The following is a 12,294-nucleotide window of genomic DNA, read 5'->3' on the forward strand; positions in this document are numbered from 1 at the left end:
CCTGATTTTTACCCATAGAAATTAATTTTATGGGACAGCTGGACTTTTATGCTGCTGATTAAAAAGACAAGTTGTCTTCTCAGAAGTGAGTTCATGCTTGAAGATGAGACTTCATGTTTGTTACATGTCGAGCTTTCGCACTTACAAACATGATTATTGGACTGTTGATTTTTGTAATAGGTTGGGGGTTTTTTGCATAGAGGAATACAAATAGTGGGATTTTCTAGTGCATTTTACCCATTCCACAAGTTTGTATTGTAATTTAACAGTATTCTCTGAGATCATCTGTTAATTTTTGGGAGCCTAAGACTTCGTGGGCATTTCAAAAGCAGCACCTTGTAGTTGTGAAAGCAATGAGCAAATAAAAATAGAGTTACTGATTTTTCAGGGAATATGAAAATGGGATTTCTCCTGCTTCTAGTGAGGGAACCTACATTAATTCAGGGAGAAGGGCTTGGTCCTGGCTCTTACACAGGCCTTGAGATTGCTGCCAGAAGAATGCCTTGTTTAGTAGCCTGTGTAAGCACTGCCTGCACTGTCAGTCCAGAACACTTCCCACAGAATAAATGTCCACAGCTGGTTTCTGCTGGGAGAGGGGCTCACTGGAGGCAGTTGGGGCAGCTGGAGTTGCTGTGGTTCCTGGGAGAGATGTAGTGCAGAGTCTTCACAAAATCAGTAATTTGATTGACATATTCAGTTCATTAATAATAATTTACTGTGATTAGCAGAGAGTCACAGAAACTCAGCGTAGATGTCACACAGAACTAATTGTCACTGTTTCTCTCCTCCTCTGCAGTTGTGTCTGTCACTTAAATGTACTGAAATAAAGTCTGGTGTGTTCTCTGCCTTCCTGGGATGCCAGAATGGGATTCTCTCTGTACCATAAACTGAGTGGCAAAAAGAATCCAGGTGAGTGTTCAGGAAACCAGGTCTCTTGCCAGAGCCAGGTCTAAAACTATGAATTCATCAAATGAGAAATTTTAAATCAGCACCATTCATGCCATCCTTTCCTCCTGTAATGAGGATCTGTAAATAAGAGTAACTGGAAGTTTTAAAATAATGTGCCATAACTTTGATTCAATGATTTTCAGGGGCTTTTCCAGCCTTAACAATAGTGTTTCTGTAACTGCCAGAAAAAAATCTTTCTTCTTTACTGTGAAGTTATAAATGTATTTGTTTTCATCCTCAAAAGAAAAATGTCAGATGCCAAAGGCCTTTTCATTGTTTTCAGATTTTCCTTTCCCTGCACTGATAAGATTCTCTCCTGCAGAGAAAACAACCACACAATAGCCCAGCAAAGGATGTATGCGTAGGAATAAGACACCACAGCGATGGTCAGATCCAAGTCCAGGACACCAAACTCCAGGCAAGTAGATTTTATTTCACATGGTGGCACCTAAAATTCATCTGGCACATCCCATTCCATTCTGACTTCCTGTGCAGGGCTGGGGGGCATTTGCAGATCCAGAACATCCTCTCAGCTGGACAGGCAGTGATGGTTTCTGTCAGCTGCAGCCCAGAGCAGTGGTGTTTACCAACACTGCACACACACAAGCCCATTAGGTATCTACTCTATTTGTGCACAGGAGTAACACCCACATTTCTTTAGCTTTGTCTCCTACAACAAAGAGAACAAAATGTGTTTCTGGTTATGTGATAGATATGGAGTCAAGGGAAGCCCAGCATTCCCAGACTGTAACCAATGGAAATTCTGAAAGGCTCCCTTGCCCTTTGCAACCTCAACAAGTTGGAATCTCTTGTGTATTTTGCATTAGCTTGTCTTGTACAGTAATTAACTTATATATGACTCCTAGGGGACAAGTGATTATGGTTTATTTCCAGATGACTCATGAGCAAGTCTGCAGAAAGAGAGTTTGTGCTGCTCAGAAAACAGGAAAATGGAATATTTACTGTTGCTGATGATACCAGCTCTGGCTGCTGAGCTCAGGCGCCAGGCAGAGGGGCTGGAAACTTGTCAGCTTGAGTGCAAGGGCCTGTTGAGACCCTGAAAATGCTCCAGCTCTGCTCCCAGAGCATTCAGTTAGGACTAGGAATTACAGCAAAGATTCAGGCAGTAATCCTGCACTGTGTGAATAATACGTGTATGTGTTTAGGAAGAATAAAAATTATTCAATCATCATTCAAATCCAAGATTGTGACACCACATTTTTAATTTCCTTGTGATCTCTCACTAATTGAGTGAATCAAGGTGGGAAACTCAATGAACTCTTGCAGGATGACCAGGGGTGGCAGATCCAGAGGGCACAAAACCAGGCAGTTCCTTACATACACAGTAAAGCTATGGACATTCTTATGGATGCTAGGAACTCCTGAGTCCAGCAGGTCCCAAGGCAGGGTGGGCCTGGTTTCACCTGTTATGGACATTCTTTCCTCCAATTGCATTAACAGAGCATTTGGGAGGAAAAAGGGACTTGGGGTCACCTTCAGCTGGTTTAGTCTTGTCCTGAGTCGATCAGCTGGGAAAAACATGCCAGGTCTGTCATTTATTTTTAATAGATTTTCTGCACATAATCAAATTTCTGATTTATTGAGTCCAAGCACTCCCAGTGATGCTGGAGTTGGCTCTAACCAGCATCAATGGTTATGAGGGGCCCGCCCAGCTGGATCTGATAGAAGGAGAAGACAGATGATATCTGAGATTGCTGTAGGGCTGCCAGAACTAATTTACCCCTTCCAAAATCCTGAGCTGGCCTTTGAACATTTGAACTGTGAGTGAATTAGAGATTGATTGTGGCAGTCAGTGTTTGTGTCATGAGGCTTTGAGGTTTTGATGGCACTAAACAGTCCTAACAAAATAAAATATTTAGTGTGACTTTGCCTAAAATGACAAATTTTTAGCGAGCTTCCTCTCATGCAGTAAATCTATGTGTTATTTCAAACAGCACTATTAAAATTGTCATCGCTCCTAACATTTTTGCCCGGAAACGTTGCAAGTGCCCTTAGGAATGACTATTTCACAGTCTTACATTTGGATCTGAGTGTCTTTGGTGGTTCTAACCCATATGTTGTTGGGAATCCTCAGCCAGAATTGAATGATAAAATGTTTAGTCCAGTAGAAGTCAATTTAATTCATTTTGAGGAAATGAAAGGAAAAAAGCCCAACCAAAACTAAACTCCAAATTCAGAAGCAAATTATTCTGAAAAACAGACTTAGAATTCAAAGATCCAGAGAAAGCCTTAAAGTTTTTCAGGAATCAGATCCTTATGTTTCTGTTCCTTTCTCACTGCACAGCACAGGTGTTCACTGAGGTCACATTTCCACAGGTCAGATTTGCAAAGGAATTCTTCATGTAGGTGCCTCACCAAGGGCCAGGCTTTCAAACTGTGACAGTCAGATTTTTGAGAAAAAGGAGTTTTTCCAATCTGGACACATCTTTTGGCTAAAAATGAAAGCTGTGCATTTCAGAAAATAATTCTAGTAGAACTCTGCAAATCCAAGCCCATTGTACTAAACCCCAGCCACCAGATTTGATACATTTTGAATTCTTGCCCACAAAAGGAAGGCGTGAAGCACTGAGCTGTTTGTTGGCTATGAAGCCAGAAGCTGATGGGTATAAACCTTTATCTCTGTGACACAGCTCAGCTCACAACATCTCCCAGTTTTACCACAAGGAAATTTAACTCTAAAGCATCAGTGGTGAGTCTGTTCTCATCAGCATCTTTGAGGAGAGGTATTAAACTTTAAAAGCCCTCAGCAGATCGAGCACTCACAAACATTTATTGGTTTTTCCATGAGCACGTGGCATTGTTCAGTAAAGCAGCCCCTGCTTTGAGGTTTGAAGTTGTCAGGGAGGGGTGACAGTGGCACTTTGCTCTGGCAGGGGAGCAGCTGCTCCCAGTCTCAGTTACAAGGCCAGTTCAGATGACAAGGGAGGCTACACTGGACAGCTCATGGTTTGGCAATCCAGATCTAAACTAACCATAAGCAAATTAAAACCAGGACATTTTAGAAGGAAGAATTGATTCATGTGGATTTTTCAAAAGTAATCTAATGATAAAATGTCTAAATAAATACTTCAATTATTTATTCCTAATCAGTCTAATGAACACTTCTTACAGTGGTCCAGGAGACCTACATGACGTTGAGTTTGCCATTCCTCTTAGCAAAAATGTTTGAGAGGAGCTGAGTCAGTGACACTGTTGGTGTGGAATCATTCTGCATGGCCAATTATGCCTTATTTGCCAATTAATAATTTAATTGCCCAATTTAGTTTCCTTTATTTGCCTATTATTAATTTAGTTGCCAAGGAACTGTCAGGTTTTATAAATTATGAAATAAATTGTAGTTTTTTTCCATCTGAAAATAATTCCATCAATTTCTAAATCTTCTCCCCTAAAAGACATTTAACATCATTGAAAAGGTACCTGAGCCCCATAAAAAACTCGCATTCCTATTTTTAAATATTAACTTGAATCAAGGGCAAACTGTAGATATTTTGGTCACCTGACAGAGTATCAGCTTATCAGTGCTGTTGTGAAACATCTCTAAAACTTGCCAGACACTTGTGACACTTCGAAATTGCATAACAGCAGAGTTAGGTTGTGTAATACAAATTTGTCCACATCCTAAGTGAAGTGCAGAATTTAAGCAGAAGGTCTAACATGTTGAGGTAATTTTTAATGATGGGCATTTATATGCCAGAGGGTATTTATTCTTTGTCCTGTTCTGTGGTCCTTGAGAAAGGTTTGATTTATGTAAAGGTGTTCTTCAATTTAATACTGTAAAATTGATAAGGAAATGTGTTCAGAGCTTGGTTTTGTGCAGTGTTCACCATTCTGATCCTGATTCAACAAGGCACTGAAGCACAAGCCAAATATTCAGCCCTCAGGTAACACATAACCTCTTATATGTCAGTAATATTGGAATAGAAATACACTTAGAACAGAAATACTAAAGCCTAATAACCGGATGGGATTTGTAGCATAAACAATGCTCCTTGTTAGTTACCAGTCCCCAGGGCATCTTCCTCACTTTGTTACAGATAAATTAGCAACAAATGAAATGCTGTGTGTGATTTCCCGCCCTGGGTATGCCTGTGTGCTCGCGTGCCAGTGTGAGAGCTGTCATTTATTATTTATCCAAGAGCGTATTCACGTCCACTGTGTGATTTAATTACTTATTAAAGGTGCCAGACTGGCAGATGCAGAAGCTGGAGCAGTTTGGTTGTCCAGAGAACGTGGTATAGACAGTGACATCCTCTCCAGGATGTTCTGTGCTTCACCCCAATGGACTCCCCAGATCTCCAAGCACAGCTCTTTGTCTCCAGCCTTTTCCCAGGTTCTCTGCTCAAGGTGTTAAGTTCATAAAGGCTGCTAGCAGAGATGTCGGTCCTATGGTTTTTAGACAGGATTGTTGATACTCTGGAAAATGGTTTGAACACATTAGGTCAGTCTGTTTTAGCTAGGCTACTCAAGCATTGGGTTAGTACTCACAGAGGTGAAACCCCTTCTAATTAAATAATAGCAAAAGATATTATTTGTAAAGGTAGAAGATTTCCTTCTGCTTGCCAGGGGCTGTGTACTGTAGCTCTGCTGCAGTCACTTACCACAGGCACACTTGTCTTGGAATCTGCAGACTTAATTCTGCACTGTTTGAAGAAACAGGATTTTGGGTTAATTTTTTATGTCACTCTAAGCCTATTACTGCTCAGTTGTTGAAAGCACTTCCCCCATCCCCAGGTACAGCTGGATGCAGGACTGCAGGGAATCTTCTTTCACTTCCATCAGTACACAGGCTTCAATGGGGAAACTGAGATTTTATTTGGCCTGACTCACTGAATTTGACTCAGAGAAAGGCTGTTAAATAACAGCAAGGTTCCTTTCACATAGCTCCAGAATATTTTGAGGAAGGAAAATCCAAACTTCTGTGACTTTATACATTAAATCAGTCAATCCATGATTGCCCTGGGCCAGCCATTGCTGTTGCCTTGCTGACATTTTGGTCCCACTACATGCCTGAAAGTTGGAATCCTGGATCCATTTTGTCTAAATTGTAGCTTGGTCGGTTTTGGTTCTTGATCTTTGGTTGGGTCTGTAAAACACAATTGCAGTGCCAGGACCAGTGTTTGCTCTTAATGAGCTCCCTGTTTTGGCTCTGGAGTTTGAGCTGGCAAACACTGCCGTGCCTATTTTAGTTTGCACAGTTGAATAGTCCCATCAAAGCCAACAGGTCTGGACATGCCAACCACTGGCATTGCTGCATTATTAATTCCCAATTTTACACATCCAGTCTCTTGATGTACTCAACAAAAGCCTACCTAACCAAAAAGGGAGCTTGTGAGGTACAAAGATGGGGCTGAGAGGTGTGAAGGTGTGAAACGCTTCTGGCACTGTTCTGGAGCAGGGTCTGCATGATGGCCTTTGACACAAACTGAGGGGGTTTTGACTGAGATAGGCTTTTGCATGACACACCCCCAGTGAGTCCCATCTGTGACTGAATTCCATCCTGGAATGTGAGAGTGGGGGTTGCTGGATATGTAGGAGGCTTCACTGAGCTCAGCTCGGAACCAGTGTGCCCCTGGTTCCTGTGCCTGAGCAAAACAGAGCAGCTGTTGGGAAAGCAGTATGAAAGCAAGGGAGAAATCTCTAAATGCAAACAGAAGGGACAGGCAAGATTAGCCTTTATCTTAAAAAATGATTCAAGGGCAAAATGCAGTAACCAAAAATATCATTGCAACCTTGCTGGCAGTCTGTCCAAGAGAGGCTTGACCCCTGCTGTGGGAGTTGGCTTTCCCTCTTTGGAATATGCCATAGCAAGAGAATCTTCAAACATGAAAGAAAATGTGTTCAAAATTCTGAGGCAAACTGTAGTCTATTTTCAAATAAAACCAAGAAAAATGACATTGATATAGAAATGATGGGAAATCTGAACTCAGTTTTGACAGGTAGGTACAAAATAACTTGTTTATTTAATATATAAATGTTGCAGTATCAGGACAACTCACACTTCACAAACCTGTAGCTCTCCTACTCTGTCACCTGTGATTGGGTTTGAGACATTGTTGTGTTACTCAATAGCAAGTGGTGGCTGTGACATTTTCACCCAGAGTTTCTATTTTTGAACACCGATTCTTCTTCTACTAGATACCTTTTCAATACTCCATTTTAAAGCATGTCTTTTAGTGCTTTTCACACTAACTTTCAGATGTTGGGAAAGGAATATTCTTTAATAACTTAGCTGTTAATTTTCCATTTTAAAATAATGATCAAGTTACTAACATTTTATTTGGTGAATCTTCTGTGCTGGTAATAATGTTTCTGAGTAATAAGATAATGGTATATAATTGGTAAAATGGAACATAGAGTTCTGAAAATTATTTTGTTTAAAGAGATTAGAGATATTACCAGAATTCATTTCCCTAGCAATACATACCAGTACCCTGGCACAGAATCAAAGGGGTTACTTCTTGGAAACTGAGTTTGTGATTTCCCTGATCTTGAAAAAACCACGTTCCTGATCTAACCTGTGGATTAATCCCTGACTGTGGCGAGTACTGGAGGTATTTGGTGCACAATATTAAGTGTGAGGATACTATCAGGATCAGAATCTGTATGGCACAAAACTGGGACACAAACCCACGTGCCAAACTGGTGCCTTAGGAGTCACCTTTTCGGCACACCTGTGGGAACAGGATCTCAAAGGGTCTCTGTGTTCATGACCAGCAGGTCTCTGCCATAGTTCATATCCCAGTGCTGCATTTTTTGTCCTGGGCACAAACTGAAATTGTATCTGAGACATTTAATACATGTGCATTTGCAGAGGGGCTGCTGCCATGACACTGCCAACAGTTCCGTGATGTCAATTAACGTCAGCCGGGTAATGCTGGAATTGCCAAAGCCCACTCTCACTTGTGACCTTGTTCACTAAAAAAAGATAAGGGTACTAAAATAGAAGTGCAGATATCAGTGAGAAAGTAAATGAAAAGGCAGAAATAAAAAAACATAGATGGGAGATGAACAAATGTTAGGGAAACAACTGAGGCAGTGAGAACGGGGGAGGGAAGGGTGCAGTGCCAAACTGAGGTTTTGCTGAGCAGAAATGATGCTGTAAAGGTGTAAATATTTTATTCTGTTCAAGTCACTGCTCTTACAATTTGCCAATTCTGAGATTTTTCCCTGAAATAGTTGAGGCAGATCATTCCTTAAGGATGTTACCGTTTCTCTCTTGCTGGATGGAGCCTAAAGGTGCAATTACAAGATCTGATCACAGTCTCTTTCATAAATGTAGGTCAGTAGTTTGCTACCTCAGACCTGCTTTGTCTCCAATACAGCTTTTAATGGAATTTAATGTGATATCACAGATTTTGGTTCTGTGGCTCTATTTCCATATTTTCTGTTTCAGTTTATCAATACCTTCCTCAGTGGCATATGATAAACCTTAACAATTATTTGCAAAAGCAGTTGTTATTTTTTTCTGAAGCTCCTATAGTAAGCAATATTATTATTCTGTGTGAAAGGTGTGCATGCATTTGTACTCTGTATATACACTCTGTATATACACAATATACCAATGGGCTAAGGTAACTCTGTCTGGGAGTCTGCAGCCAAGGAGCCCAGAAATTGCTCCAGTCAAAACAAAATTAATTATAAAAGACTAGAAATGCTACCCCAAGCCTTGAGAGATTTAATGAGATGACTGTTTTTACCAGCATTAAATCTGTGGGGATAAGGAAATGTTCACTGAGTTAAGATGTGCTAAGAAAAGTGTAAAGAAGAGCATAAATGGCTCAGGAATTTCAGGAATCCCACTGGCTTAAACACTCTTTTATTTAAAGCAAATGTTCTCATAGTTGAATGACTTCCAAGAAGGGCCTCAAGTGATGAAAGTATTTCCATCTAATGTGAAAATACTTGAAAGATGCTTATTCCATGTGAAAATATTGCCACCTTTCAGAAAAGCCTGAATATGAGACTCCTTTAATGAAGATACTCTCAGACAAGTTACTGATTTTCAGAACATACAAAATATCCAGAATTCCTACTATTTTGATAATAAATAGATGTTAATGACTTTCATCTCCTATAGCAGCCAGGGAAAATATTTCAGAGTATTTCACAAAACAGATACTTCAGTAACAGAGTGAAAAATTTTACATTCATCATCCTGACATTGCTCCCTTTTCCCTCAGGGCATGACTGACCTGGAAAGTACCACTGAGCATCTGCAGGGAAAAGCAATGGGGAAACAAAACCTGTAGAGACAAGAAAGGCACAAACAATTCCAGTCCAGAGCAGTGGCTTTTTCATTCCTATTTTATGATTTTTAGATGTTCACTTGTGCTGAATAAACTCCATTTAATAACTTCTAAATTGGCCACATTTGGAGAATAAACAGATAGTCACTGCTTTCTTCATTAAAGCAGAATAACTTCCATTACACAGCTTGATTCAAAAGTGGCAGGAAGGTGCCAGGGATTGGGACAGGGTGTGAAGGGATGTGTGGCCCAGCAGGTATCAGAGCAGTTTGTATTGTGCAGTAATTCATTGCACATATTTTGGGAATTGGGTTGATTCTGGTTTCTGCATCTAAAACTTACATGTGCCTCAGTACTACAGAACACCATGGGGATTACTGAATGCTCCTAAAGCTTTTGCAAGATGCTCATGAAGTGCAGAATTCCAGAAATCAAATCAACTGAGCTACTAAATGTGATTGGAAAGTGGAGGTAATTTTTTTATCTTGTTTTCTAAAGGCAAGAAATGTGCAAGTACATGACTAACCACCAAGGGTCAGTGTTCAGTGTTTTTACATTCTGACATCTTTGTTCCCAGGTACTTGGAAAATCCCTTTTAGATGCAGTATTGTAATTAGGATTTTCCAATAGTATTTTTAAACTACCAGTGAGATGCATATGTGCCATACAAAGTATGGGAAAATTCAAGTGTCTGGATATGGGGCTTTTGTCAGCCAGCTACCAAGTTATGTCTGAACTGAGTAGTGTTCATATTCCTGGATATAACAATGCAAGTCCCATTAAAAATAATAAAAAAACACTCTAGGAAGTGGATTTTATTTTTATGAATAGCAATTAAGTTATTGTAGCAAATGCCATTCTTCTGTTAAGAAAGTTAAGACAGCCCTCACTGAGAGATTGTCAGGTGCTTTGTCAAGATGGCAAGGGATGCACTGTCAAGAGGAGTGAACACATTTTAAATAAGTTCCTGTGGAGAGAAGTAATTTAACCTGACTTTAAATTGTAGTAAGGGTGGGTATCAGCCATCAGGAGACTGAGCTGCAGCCTGGCTGGCCTCCTCTGTTTCTGAGATGTTAATATAGGTCATAATCCTTGATTGGCACAAACCCAGAATGTACTGACAGACATTCATATAAACTGCAGCTCATGAAGAAATCTCCAACCAGGCTTACAAAATAAACCCAACCCACCTTACTCCACAGAAGGCACAGAGATCCCTTTGTTGCCCTTCTGCCCCACGGCTGAGCTCCAGGCACAGCTGCCCAGGGCTGAGGAGCTTCCGATGTGCCCCCGCTTAGCTGTGACTCAAAAGATGTAAAAACTGGGCAGGTTTCTGTGTGGAGCTGATTTTATTTCTCTGTAGGCACAGCCAAGCCCTGGCAGTGCTGACACTGCTGTGTCTGGGTGAGCACTCAGCCACCTGGAGCCTGTCTGACCTGGATGCAGCAGCCGGGAGCACAGGGGTGAGCGGATCCCTGCTGACATAATCCCAGATTACCCGACCTGCACAGCCTGCCTTGTCTGTCACGGATCTCAGCCTCGCTCCTTGCCCTGCCCAGTCTGGATCACCCTTCCAGCACTGCCATCCCTCAGGAATAACCATTTCTGGATGCTGCTGAATGAGAATCGACCCTTGGGAAAGGACATAAAATTATGGAAACTACAAAGTAAAGGGGGATAAAATAAACAAAAGATACTAGAAATTAGAAAATAGCAAAAATACTAAAAAGTCTAAAATCAGCATGCTAAACAGTACAAATCCTAGCACAGAACTCTGGGGATTTTACCGTAAAAACCTTTTATTTCTTATTCTATTTTTAATAAGGGTTTATGTTAATCTTCCATGGCAACCAAATCTCTTTAAGAACCTTTGGTGAAGGAAACAGTAATAGGGATTCCAGAAATCCAAGTCCACTCTCGAGTCTTTATCAGTTCTGGAGAACACTAGGAGGGGAAATAGTTATGTAAATACCATCATGTCATCACCACAATTTTAACCTCTGTGAGGCAAAGTAGAATCAGTAACAGAAAATTAAAGTATGTATCTTGAAGAACAGCCAAAAAACAGCAGATGCTGCCTGTAGCAGTTATTATTCAAGTTGTTTAGTCCCCTCTTAGGCTGACCTAAACACTGATGTGTTTAACGCCATCCTGTATGCTTCTGTAACAACAGGCAATATGGAAATGGTCATAAAATTGAATCAGCTAAGAAAAAAAATAATGGTTCAAATTGGTGTGAAGGGAAAATTTAAGTAAGTTCTTCTGGTGAAACAGGAGAGAGACAGAATAAATACATTTCCTTAGTGTAAGGTGCTGAGACTTTTCTCTGGAGTGCCTGAGACAGAGTGCTACAGCAGACAGGATCCTGGCTCAGGCATCCATAAGTTCTGATCAAATAAGGCTAACCTCTTCCTATCAAACAAATACAGTGTTTTCTGGAACAAAACAAAGATCAAACAAAAAAAGTACTCGTACGTTTTAGCTATCATGTAGTGAACTAAGCAAGATGAAAAGCAGGCGTGTGGTGGGGTTTGATGTGCTGTGAGGGCGGGAGCAGAGCCCTGGCTGCGAGCCCTGGGCTCTGCCGGGGCAGGAAGGAGCTGCTCTGGAGGAACAGCTCACACCTCGCTGGCAGCTCAAGGCACTGGAGGCTGCTGGGCTCTGGGCAGGAACAACTCTGCGTCTGAAAAGAAGAAATGACAATATGAATGAAGAATAGGTAAAACTGCCCCGACCCTTCTCCATCCATCCTTTTGGAAGGGGGCACATTTCCCACCTCTAGAAGGGTTAAAGCACCTGCTCCTCACGCCCGTGCTCAGAGTGCTCTTAATCCTTCACCTCCCCAGATAACTGAGTTGATATTTTCACATCATTTAACTTTTTTGTTTTAATTTAATTATTTTTAAGCAATTCTTTACCCTGCTCTGAAAGCAACGTCTGTGGCAGGTACAGATACACTGACCTACCTACACCTTAAGCACAGGTAATTCTACACCACGCCAGCAGCTCTTCACCCGTCCGTCCGTGCCCGCGGCAGCGCTGACAGCCGGGGCGGGCTATGAAGCGGGGGGGCGCCGCC

General features: G+C 41.2%; 1 long non-coding RNA gene and 1 pseudogene across 1 annotated transcript; both read right to left on the bottom strand.

Moving 5' to 3' along the window:
- LOC106631867 overlaps positions 1-4,183 on the bottom strand; it is an 8,997-nt pseudogene extending 4,814 nt beyond the window's left edge.
- A 6,229-nt stretch (positions 4,184-10,412) lies between these two features.
- Positions 10,413-12,294, bottom strand: LOC115948073. Its single transcript, XR_004081928.1, has 3 exons — positions 12,182-12,294; positions 11,691-11,898; positions 10,413-11,159 (listed from the first exon to the last, which is right to left on the bottom strand). It is a non-coding gene; the product is annotated as an uncharacterized LOC115948073 (long non-coding RNA).

This window comes from Geospiza fortis, unplaced genomic scaffold (assembly GCF_000277835.1).
Source record: "Geospiza fortis unplaced genomic scaffold, GeoFor_1.0 scaffold396, whole genome shotgun sequence".
Taxonomy (NCBI): Eukaryota; Metazoa; Chordata; class Aves; order Passeriformes; family Thraupidae; genus Geospiza; species Geospiza fortis.